This window comes from Nomascus leucogenys, chromosome 13 (assembly GCF_006542625.1).
Source record: "Nomascus leucogenys isolate Asia chromosome 13, Asia_NLE_v1, whole genome shotgun sequence".
Taxonomy (NCBI): domain Eukaryota; kingdom Metazoa; phylum Chordata; class Mammalia; order Primates; family Hylobatidae; genus Nomascus; species Nomascus leucogenys.
In genome coordinates, this window is record NC_044393.1 from 51,143,354 (window position 1) to 51,151,901 (window position 8,548).

Below are 8,548 nucleotides of genomic sequence, written 5' to 3' on the forward strand. Positions count from 1 at the left end.
ATTTTTTAAGATTAAACACACAATGCCTCATGAAAGAAACTTAAACATCAGAGGTTCTTACCAAAGCCAGTTATTTCTAGGTTAGCATGGATGTAACTTACTCTGGTTTGGGCAAAAGATTTGTCATCAATAATCTGAGTAAAAGCAACCTGTGCACAAAATAACTTCTTATAGGACTTGAAACTATGAAAAGGGGCCGAGTGCAGTGGCTCACGCCTGTGGTCCCAGCTACATGGAAGGCTGAGGTGGGAGGATCGCTTGAACCCAGGAATTCAAGATTACAGTAAGCTATGATCATGCCACTGCACTCCAGCATGGGTGACAAAGTGAGACTCTGTCTCAAAAAAAAAAAAAAAAGGCTGAGTGCGGTGGCCCACACCCACATCTGTAATCCCAGCACTTTGGGAGGCCAAGGCGGGTGGATCATCTGAGATCAGGAGTTCGAGACTAGCCTGGCCAACAGGGTAAAACCCTGTCTCTACTAAAAATACAAAAAATTAGCCGGGTGTGGTGGCAGGCACCTGTAGTACCAGCTCAGGAGGCTGGGGCAGGAGAATCACTTGAAACCGGGAAGCAGCAGTTGCAGTGAGCCGAGATCGCACCATGGCACTCCAGCCTGGACAACAAGAGTGAAACTCCCTCTCAAAAAATAAAATAATAATTTAAAAAAACATTCAAATGATCCAAAACTTAGTAACATTTCATGAACATAGGGACCAGATATGGCAGCCTCAACCAAACATGTAAAACATGAACACAAATCTACGAACAAAGAGCCTTCAGGCACCAAGAAAAATACTTGTACAAAGCTTCAAGAAGTAGAGATCTATCCTTGGGTTCAAGCTTACTGCAATTTTAAAAGTTATTAACTTGCGGGACGCGGTGGCTCACGCCTGTAATCCCAGCACTTTGGGAGGCCGAGGTGGGTGGATCACGAGGGTCAGGAGTTCGACACCAGCCTGGCCAACATGGTGAAACCTCGTCTCTACTAAAAATACAAAAATTAGCTGGGTGTGGTGGCCAGCACCTATAATCCCAGCTACTCAGGAGGCTGAGGCAGGAGAATTGCTTGTACCCGGGAGGTGGAGGTTGCAGTAAGCAGAGATCGTGCCACTATACTCCAGCCTGGGTAACAGAGCAAGAGTCCATCTCAGAAAAAGAAAAAAAGTTATTAACCTTATAAATTTGGTCATCTGGTTTCCACTTTGCTTTTTCACAGTGCAGCAAATAAGAGGGAACTATTGACTAATGAATAGAAGTGATAGCCAAAGGAGAGGAAACCATAGAATCATCTTCATACAAGGGCAGGCATATCACTATGCACCTGAGTCATCAGGAAAATCAATTAATTTCTCTTTATTGAGAGGAAAATTATCAGAATCCTTTCAGTGTTATATAAACAAGCCACAAACTACCAAAGGAGTTTTCCTTAATGTTGATTGGTCATGTTTGCACAGTAAACATCACTGTGAGCACAAAGTATTACTGGTGTCCTTATACTTAGTGGCATAAATATTAAAAGATGCAGAGGGTTGGGTTTGGTGGTTCTCACTTATAATCCCAGCACTCTGGGAAGCCAAGGTGGGAGAATCACTTAAGACCAGGAGTTCCAGATAAACCTGAGCAACATGGTGTAACTTGAGGTCAGGAGTTCAAAACCAGCCTGGCCAACATGGTGAAACCCTGTCTCTACTAAAAATACAAAAATTAGCCAGTGTCATGGCGCACACCTGTAATCCCAGCTACTCAGGAGGCTGAGGCAGGAGACTCACTTGAACCCAGGAGGTGGTAGGGTTGCAGTAAACTGAGATCATGCCACTGCACTCCAGCCTGGGCGACAGAGTGAGACTCTGTCTCAAAAAAGAAAAAAAAAAAAAAAGTTACACAATTTTAGAACAGGGTGGAAAAGGATAGGACATCTCTTCATTGTAATGATGGAGAAACTAAAGCCCAGATAAATAATTTTAGCCCATGGTCACAGATAAGTGGAGGAGTGGGACTCCAAATGCTATTTCCACAAATATGTCCCCTGTTAAAGGAAAAAATAAAAAACATCAATGGAAGATACCAGTTATCAAACCCTGAAGATACCACTGGGTTACAAGCTTTTCTGAGGGACCTGCCTTACACTTCATGTTTCTCATTTTGCATTGCCCTGTATTCAAGTCAGCCAGTCATACTGTATTACACCATAAGGCAATTGTCATCTATCTATCCTTTTTCCTGTCTACCACTATCATCTATACATGACAGTCACAAATTTGTAATTCAAGTGTATCAAGAATAGGCAGTCTGTGATAAGACATGATTTTGAAATGCCAGCTTAGGAAAAACAGTGAACTAGGAAGATTGTTTTTGATGTCCACCTGCCTTCACCATACCTTGCCTTGACCCCCTCATGAAACTCCTCCTCACAGATGCCTATCCTCTGCCCCACATTAGAAGAATACAAAGAAAAGATAATTAGTGAGGAAGGTGTGAAATGACTGGAGTGACCCAGCACAGAACTCTTTTAACTATTCTTTTGACTATTTTAATTCCAGAAGCAGAAGCTGACATATAAAGTAGGTAAAGCCAGGCAATGTGCTAAGTAAACATTTGGCATGTTCTGTCACTTAACTTTCACCACAAATTAACAGAACACATAAGTAATTTTCTCAAAGTTATACAAATGTGGTTTTGGTGGGTTTTTTTTTGTTTTGAGCCAGGGTCTCGCTTTCACTCGGGCTGGAGTGCAGTGGCTTGATCATAGCTCACTGCAGCCTTGAGCTCCTGGGCTCAAGCCATCTCCCACCTCAGCCTCTTGAGTAGCTAGGACTACAGGGGTGTGCCACAATGACTGGCTGTTTTTATTATTATTATTATTATTATTTAGAAATGAGAGTCTCGCTGTGTGGCCCACGTTGGTCTCTAACTTCTGGGCTCAAGTGATCCTCCCACCTAGGCCTCCCAATGTGCTGGGATTACAGGTGTGAGCCACCATGCCCAGCCTTATTCCCTTTTAATGAACTTCAGCTATATTGCTACAAATGCCCGCAGTCAAATATCATGGCTGGGAGCAGTGATTCATGCCTGTAATCCCAGCACTTTGGGAGGCTAAGGTGGGAGGAATGCTTGAGCCCAAGAGTTCAAGAACAGTCTGGGCAACATGGTGAAACACCATCTCTACAAAAAATTTAAAAATTAGCGGGGCATGGTGGTGCACACCTGTAGTCCCAGCTACTCGAGAGACTGAGGAGTGGGAGGGTCACATGAGGCCAGGGAAGTCAAGGTTGCAGTGAGCCTGGGCAACGAAGTGGGACCCTGTTCCTAAATAATAAAGTGGCTTTACAGATTTTACAGAAGGACTAACTGTATGAAAATGTGCAACCTTTATGTCCTTCTTCCATTCCTGCAGTGGAATGGATATAGACTGAAAAAAACTACAGTAGGTTGTCATCTTCAGTATTTTCAATTTTTGAATTTTTTTAACATGAGTAGGGAAAACCACAAAAGCTTAAACAGAATGCCTGTCTGATAACCAGACTTTATCTACCAATTAAGACTTAAAAATGTGAAATTCTGCCTCAGACTCTGAGATATCAAGGTGCTTCTTATGTAGCCAGGCATGGTGGCTCAAGCCTGTCATCCCAGCACTTTGGGAGGCTGAGGCGGGAGGAATGCTTGAGCCCAGGAGTTCAAGATCAGTCTGGGCAACATGGTGAAACACCATCTCTATAAAACATAAAAATTAGCTGAGCATGGTGGCGTGCACCTGTAGTTCCAGCTACTCAAGAGGCTGAGCTGGGGAGATCACTTGAGCCTGGGAGGTTGAGGCTGCAGTGAGCTGAGATCGTGCCACTGCACTCCTGCCTGAGGCTCTGTCTCAAAAAGATAAATAAAGTGACTCTAGCCAAAGAGGGAGAACCTGTCTCAAAAAATAAAAAAAAAGTGCTTCTTATATTTGCCATTTTAATCATTTTAGGAATAGTTAAAAAATTTATCTTTAGTTTGCAATAATTTTCAGTGTATCTCCAGAAAAACCAGTTGAAGGAAAACTGTTGGGTAAGTTTCACAGGTTTTACAGGTTTATTTCTACAATACTGACTCTCTTCAAGCTGCCCAACAGGCCTGGATATCTAATAGTTACCTTCTTAAACTTTATCCATAAGAGTTTTGGTTAGACTGCAGTACAAGAAACTTGGTTTCTTTATAATATCTTCTCATCTAACTTGTCTCCATTTTTCTTTTTGTTGCAATCCTAGAATTAAATTTGAAGTCAGACTGACTTTAAATTATACAAACCTACAGAGGTGGGAGGATCACTTGAGGCCAGGAGTTAAAGTTCAGCCTGGGCAACAAGCGAGATCCTGTTTCTACAAAATAAAAATTTAAATTTAGCCAAGCATGGTGGTGGGCACCTGTAGTCCTAACTACTCAAGAGGATGAGGCAGGAGAATCACCTGAGCCCAAGAGTTTGAGGCTGTACTGAGCCATGATTGTGCCACTGCACTCCAGCATGAGTGACACAGCAAGACTGTCTTTAAAAAGAAAGGAAACCTACCTAATTTCCCCCACCCCTACTGTACAATATGTTCCTTCAAGTATTTATTGAACACCAAGTATACAACATATTAGGTGTTGGGGATACAAAGTGATAAAATTCCTAACTTCTAGCTCGTAGTTTAGCTACAGTCCAACATGTACTTAATATGTGTATTTAATGCTCTGAGCAGAGGGCAACAGACAGATTTGGGTCTATACCAACTACTGGGTGAGGGGACAGTTGGAGATGTGCCCTGTAAAGCCTATAAAACCCTGCACTGTAAAGCAGGGGTCCCCAACCCCCTGGGCCATAGACTGGTCCCAGCCTGTGGCCTGTTAAGAACCAGGCAACACAGCAGGAGGTGAGTGGGGTTCAAGTGGGCATTACCACCTGAGCTCCACCTCCTGTCAGATCAGTGGCATCATTAGATTCTCACAGGAGCGCAAACCCTATTGTGAACTGCACATGCAGTTCAGATCTAGGTTGCATGCTCCTGAAAATCTAATGCCTGATGATCTGAGGTGGAACAGTTTCATCCTGGAAACCATCCCCCACCCAACCCGTCTGCGGAAAAACTGTCTTCCACAAAACCGGTCCCTGGTGCCATAGAGGTTGGGGACCACTGCTGTAAAGGCAGTACAGGAGATGATGTCTGAGTTTTGAAAAGAGAAATAAGATTTCACTATGTTGTATTCCAGATATTTATTTCCCCAGCAAAGGCAAAGAATTTTAAAAGTTCACAAAGGAAATGGCAATTACTGCCATCTGGTAAAGTGGAAAATTGGTCAATCAAATAGAAGAAATTGTGTTACATCAAGCTGGAAAGGGAGGGCCGATAATAAAGGCTCTTCAGTGCTATGCTAAGCATTTGACCTTTATTCTTTAGCAAAGGAGAAGCCAAGGAGTACTTCTACAAAGAAGAGTAATAATTCTATATTTTAGAAAGGTTAATCTGTTGGTAACAAAACAAATGGAATGGGATAAAGAGGGAAAGGGCACAGGACTAGAACACTTTAGGGTATTTTGAATCCAGGTGAGATGAACATCTACTATAACTGTGATGTGACAAGAGCAATAGATGAATTTTAAGTACTTCTGGGATTGACTCAATCTCATAACAAATTAGACACAGGAACCAGGCACGGTGGCTTACGCCTGTAATTTTGACACTTGGGGAGGCTAAGGCGGGCAGATCACTTGAGGTCAGGAGTTCGAAACCAGCCTGGCCAATATGGCAAAACCCCATCTCTACTAAAAATACAAAAATTAGCTGGGTGTGGTGGTGCATACCTGTAACGTCAGCTATTCAGGAGGCTGAGGCACAAGAATCACTGTAACCCAGGAGGCAGGGGTTGCAGTGAGCCAAGATCATGTCAGTGCACTCTAGCCTGGGCAACACTCTGTCTCAAAAAACAAAACAAAACAAAACAAAAGGACACAGGAAAAGAGAAAAATCAAATTACTATAAGGTGATTATGAAGGAAGACAGTGATGACAATAACCAAATTGGGAAGAAAGAAACAGCTAATGCTTGAGGGCAAAGCAAAAAAGAATTAGATTTGACCATATGGATCATTAGAACTAAAGTGAAAAACCAGGCTGTCTCAAGTTGTGGGATCATGAAGGTAGCTCAGGGACAGACTGTAGAGGCCTAAAGGAAAGACCATGGAGACTGCCTTAAATAGTGGCAGACAGGCAAAAGAATCCCTCCAAAGAAACTGAAAAACAACATGAAAAGAACAGGTCATAAAGAGTTTTAGGAGTAAAATGATAGTGCTGCAAGGGTCAAACAGAAATACTAAGAGCAGCCACTGGATTTGGCAGCCAAAAGGTAACCTTTGAGAAAACCATTTCAGCATACATGTGAGGATTTAAATCAAACTGTAGTGAAATGAGGAGTAAATGGAAGATGAGGAAGTGAAGGCAAACAGAAATTTCCAAGAACTTAGGAAGAAAGATGGAACAAGAGCATTAACAAAAGCCAGACTTAAGATAAAGGTATTTTTTTTTTTTTTTTTTTTTTGAGACGGAGTCTTGCTCTGTCGCCCAGGCTGGAGTGCAGTGGCGCAATCTCGGCTCACTGCAAGCTCCGCCTCCCGGGTTCACGCCATTCTCCTGCCTCAGCCTCTCCGAGTAGCTGGGACTACAGGCGCCCGCCACCACGCCCGGCTAATTTTTTGTATTTTTAGTAGAGACGGGGTTTCACCGTGGTCTCGATCTCCTGACCTCGGGATCCGCCCGCCTCGGCCTCCCAAAGTGCTGGAATTACAAGTGTGAGCCACCGCGCCCGGCCAAGATAAAGGTATTTTTTAAAACGACAGATTTGAGATGTTTCAGGTAAAAATCTGGCTTAGTTGACAAATAAAATTTCAAGAAAAAACTTTGGGTTGGCGGGGCAGAAGGATCAAACTGTCTGTCCAAGTAAGTTTCTCAACACTGTATTACACAACATTTGTGACTATAATATTGTTTTGAGACTGAATCTTGCTCTGTCACCCAGGCTGGAGTGCGATGGCACAATCTCGGCTCACTGCAACCTCCGCCTCCTGGGTTCAAGCGATTCTCCTGCCTCAGCCTCCCGAGTAGCTTGGGACTACAGGTGTGTGTCACCACACCCGTCTAATTTTTATATTTTTAGTACAGACGGGGTTTTGCCATGTTGGCCAGGTTGTGCAACTATAATATTAATTTGCCTCTGAGTCTGCACACTTAGTGGTCATTTTTTTTTTTTTTTTTGAGACAGAGTCTCTGTCACCCAGGCTGGAGTGCAGTGGCGCAATATCTGCTCACTGCAAGCTCTGCCTCCTGGGTTCAGGCCGTTCTCCTGCCTCAGTCTCCTGAGTAGCTGGGACTACAGGCACCCACCACCATGCCCAGCTAATTTTTTGTATTTTTTAGTAGAGACGGGGTTTCACTGTGTTAGCCAGGATGGTCTCGATCTCCTGACCTCGTGATCCACCCGCCTCGGCCTCCCAAAGTGCTGGGATTACAGGTGTGAGCCACCGCACCCAGCCAAGTAGTCTTAAGTAGTACAACAGCAATGAACTTTAAAGTGTAGATTTAACATTCTAACAACATAGATGCGTAAGTTTTGAATTTCAAAATGTACAGAATGATCCAGAGTTCTCACATGTTCACAGTGCAGTTCTTAGTAGGCAGATCATAGTAATAAAACATCCAAGTTATAAATTTTAATTTCTAGTTAACATAAATTCTACTCGCCCAGCCCATATTTTGTTCTCAGCTCATTCATATTCCCTGATTGGGTCTGAAGTCCAAGAAGAGCTGGAAGGGAAGATAACCTGAAATGCAGGATGTTTTCTCCTCCTTTCCCTGCTCTCTCAGCAGAGATATGACTGCTATACAACGCCTATAAAGCTACAAGGAAAAGACACCTTTGTTTTTAGGCTGTGTGTGCCTGACGTTCTAAAAAGCAATAATTTCCATCTGTAGTATGTACTGGGTTACAGAAAGAAAAGAAAAGCCAGGACAGAAGGCAAAAGGACTTACAAGCTCTCCTGAGTTGTCCTCTTAATTATCATATCTGAAGTGTACTGTCAGTGCCAAACCTCAAACATAACTCTTTCCTAAAACAGGCAATGCAGTCTAAAATCAGTAAAATTTTGTTGACATATAAATGTAGTTACATCAAGTAAGAGAGTGAGATCTATTCCACCACACCTAAAACCCATCATGTTTTAGCAGCCTAAAAGTATTTTGAAAAGAATGGCACTTTTGTCTTCCCTTCCTGGGACAGAAATTGTTATGTCTAGTGGGACAAGAGAGGTATTTATCATACCATTCACAGCGCCCATACCTAGTTTAGTGACCTTAAGATAATCCTCAATATCTGTCTCTGTTGGCGTAAGTCAACTTTTGATAATTAGCTTTAAGAGTAAAAAAAATTTTCAAATTGGAATCAATTCAAGATTTTATGGTTTCTAACTGAAGACAGAAAAGAACTTTTAAAGTTGACAAGATTAAAAGTCAATTTTAAGAAAATAATTACAAAGGTAAAAAGAC